The sequence below is a fragment of the Zerene cesonia genome, chromosome 15 (assembly GCF_012273895.1).
Source record: "Zerene cesonia ecotype Mississippi chromosome 15, Zerene_cesonia_1.1, whole genome shotgun sequence".
Taxonomy (NCBI): Eukaryota; Metazoa; Arthropoda; class Insecta; order Lepidoptera; family Pieridae; genus Zerene; species Zerene cesonia.
The window spans coordinates 9,716,325-9,720,131 of record NC_052116.1 but is presented as its reverse complement, the minus strand read 5'-3'; positions in this window follow the sequence as shown (position 1 = coordinate 9,720,131).

The window sequence follows — 3,807 nt, the reverse complement described above, 5'->3', positions numbered from 1 at the left end:
CTTCTTTCCAGTCGTTAATCCATTCCTTTTCCCTTATCCCAAAAAAGCGGGCAGCGCATTCGCAGAGGCCCAACCTTTCCGAATGTTCATAGGCGGGTGTGATTACTTACCATCAGGCGAACCACCAGCTCAGTTGCCCGCTATGACATAAAAAAAAAAATCCCTATTTCCCTTGGTCACGCCATCACGCTGGCCGGAGTAATTTCAAAAACTCTTACACCATTTTCTTTTATATATGTACCATCGTAGCTCTCAAAAGTATGGACCGATTTCAATGCGGTTTTTTTTATTTGGGTGTCTCTTAGCTATCTTAGGAAAACCGATCAAAGATGGCGGCGATAAAAAAAATTTAAGACGCAATTTTTTTTGGGTCGTTCGCTCAACAACAGTATCAAAAGCAGGCTTCTCTAGTAAAATATTATGCACTATGTCTAATTTGAAAATTCAACATCGCCGACGCTACAAAATGGGGTTGGAGTTTTTTTTTAATTTCAGTTGAATGTGTCTAATAAAATGCAGATTGGGTGAATGTTTGTGTAATTGTAAAGTTCAATTGTACGAAAATAAGTGTAGTTAGAGTAAGACAGTCGATTGCACGTCCAAACGAGTTTTAAATAAATTCCTTTCATCCAAACATTTGAGAGACCTCACTTTCTGAGTAAAACCTATGTAACTATTAAATTTTTTCTATTCTTTCAAAATTTTCTAATTTAGCATTGAAATGCTTTACATTCAATGCTATAAAACTAAAAATTAAACCTATGTAACTAATTTATACTTTTAATAGTCGTGACACACAATCTGAATAATTATAAAAAAGGAGATATTTTATTAAAAAAATATCAGGCACGTAAATAAAATAATAAAAATATGTACCCGTTCAATTGAATGTCTGATATATTACTGGTGAACAAGTAACTTAACAATTTGTTTAAAGTTGAATAAACCATAGAAATATTCGACGTTACCTTGCGGATGGCCGCCTCCAGGAGTGTGGCTCATGGCGCACAGGCCCTGCTCCCACCCGCGCGCTGCATGGCGAGACACCACCTGGAAATAACATTGTATTTTTATATATGGAATTAAATCAAGAGTTATGTGTGTTTAACAAACAGATTATAGTATCTATGTTATAAGTGCATAAATGCAACATTATTTAAAAAAAGACACAAAAAATTCAATTAATTATTTTAAAAAAGTTAATTTAAGAAATTGTTATTTATGTGTTACTAAAATAATTGATAGTGTATCTCAACAGGGTAAAAAAAATATTTCAACACCACATATTAACACAAACACTTTTTCCAAACAAATTCATACAAGAGAATATTATGAAAACATCATAATTGTGCACATAAAGGTTAAAAAACAATCACCCTATCAACATTACACAAAAAAATTTTATTCACCGCCGTTAGCATCATGATCCAACTCAAATACCACAACCAAACACCGTTCCTCGCAAATGTCTCAACAAAAAATCAATATGGTACACAATAGAGATCATAGCATTACACTTGATTTGTCTACGTAGGAAAGAGATGGAGAGTAAAATGGAGCAGCGGGTAAAAGTCAAGAGTCTCCACCATCGATCCGACTCAACCAAACATTACAATAAAATTAACTTTACCGCACACCAATTCATAACCACATACTATAAACAAATTTATTCACTACAGAACAGAATTATAAAGAGTTTCTTAACAAAAAAAGTAAACTATCAAATATCACAACATTAGATTAATAAAATCAATGTGCATCGCTCGCATAATTTTTTTATGCAACAACAAAAGCCATTGCAGTAATATATCCGTGAAGGGATAATTCATAATAAGATCCTGTCATAACAAATTATAATCATAACTTCACGGTTCAATAAACATCTTGTAAAAAATTAACAAAGCAACAGAAAAATCATAAAGCCCTCACCATACTCATTGTGTTCACAAACAATACACCAAAGGCACTACACCGGTTAATAGAATTATAACTGAATAATATAAAAAGCTTTATTAATATTTTTTCAAAATATGATTTGAGAGCGGAACAACTGCGCAATGCAATGCCAAACTCCGAGTGAAGGAAACTGAGTCGGATTCTCTCCGAGACACACAATGGGGTCTGATCCAATACTCCGGACCCTTACTTATTATACTTATGAATATGTTTATGATAGGGTTCATTAATATGAAATCAATATCTGAATAACTGATCTACTTGGGGTTCCATCTAATTTGGAAATTAAAAAAAAAAATCTTTCAATATTTATGCTTATCTGTGGTTACAACAGAGACTATACATTTATTATTCGTGTGTATCTAATAACTTGTGGTATTTTATTTTTAGCAGGTATGAAACATGTGCTACTCATTAACTGTCTATAAAAACGAGTGTGCACCTCACTGAAACAATAGATTTTAAAAACACACACGTAGATGAAGCAATAAAGCGGCCGTGAGCGGCGAATCCGATACATTTTCATTTAGGATGACGGGCATAAAACGGGAAACAAGTTGTAAACAATGACAAAAAGTCATAAAACCGTAGCGCACCTATCTTCGAAGTGTGATATTTCTACAATAGCACTTCAACACGATAAGACGCCGTGAGCTTACCTCGAAAGCATAGCGATTCGTCTCACTTTTCCACTTTTAAACATTCAAATGTTCCCCAACCCGGAAGGGATGTTTATACAAACTATACTGTGTGAAACATAGCACGAAAACGTGCACACTTACATGTGAATTATACGTGCACTTAACTCCGGGTTACTGAGGATTAATAGAGGGCAGGTTAAATCGAAAAGTTTCTCGGAAATAAATAATAAATTAGCTTGGTCTGGGACGGTTTTGTATACAACAGCGACACGGGTTTGACATTTCGCATCCGTCGCGCCTCGGACGGCTTGACAGTTGACAGATAAAGAGTTGAATGCACGCCATCTAGTGACACTGTTGCAAATCATATGCAAAACAGTACGAGCGGCAGACACGATTTGCATTTTGCCTAATTCTCGATAGTTGATGATTGTCACCTCTAGATGTCGGTGCACCTGTTATAACAAATAAGTGATATGAACATCGATATGTACGTGATTATTTAAAAAAAACAGAAGTCACATATCTTCTAAGTTCTCTATTCGAATGCATCTTTGTATTGTTTTTCTTTGGTTTTGTTACTGAGTAACTAACTCCGTAGGTTTTTAACCGATTGATCTGTTTATTTTTGTTTGATAGAAATATCTTGTCATTTTGACCCATTTAAGAATTTTTTAGTTCTTTCAAATCTGTTCTGTCACTTCTGACAAATTCACCTAATTGTCTTACTTGCCCACTCAGATTATACTTAATATACGTAAGTAAATTATTTAATGCTGGTGATCATAATCAGGATGATACATTAACTCATGAACTTATGTATTGTTGTAGGGAGCCCAAGAGGGGATTTTGGGATTTACGCGAGCGCGTCAAATTTTAATAAGGGAGTAGACGTAAGGTACCTTACCTATTGCTTAGTACCTCTAAAAAGTATGAGCACTTAATATTGGTGGGTGCGCTCACTGGAGCCGCAGGAAATTAAAAAATATCGATAATTCTGTAAATAACGATCGAATCGTCAGATTAGCGACATATCTTTATCTGACGCGCACGAGCCATTTTTTATTTTTTTTTATTTTTACCCTTTCTTCATAACTAAGAAATCCCCATATAAATCGTAAGAATAATGTACATAACGGATGAAGCGTGACACGTGTTAACTGATGAAGGTGCACGTGGCTGTCTTTAAGACGAGTGTCGCCAGCATCGC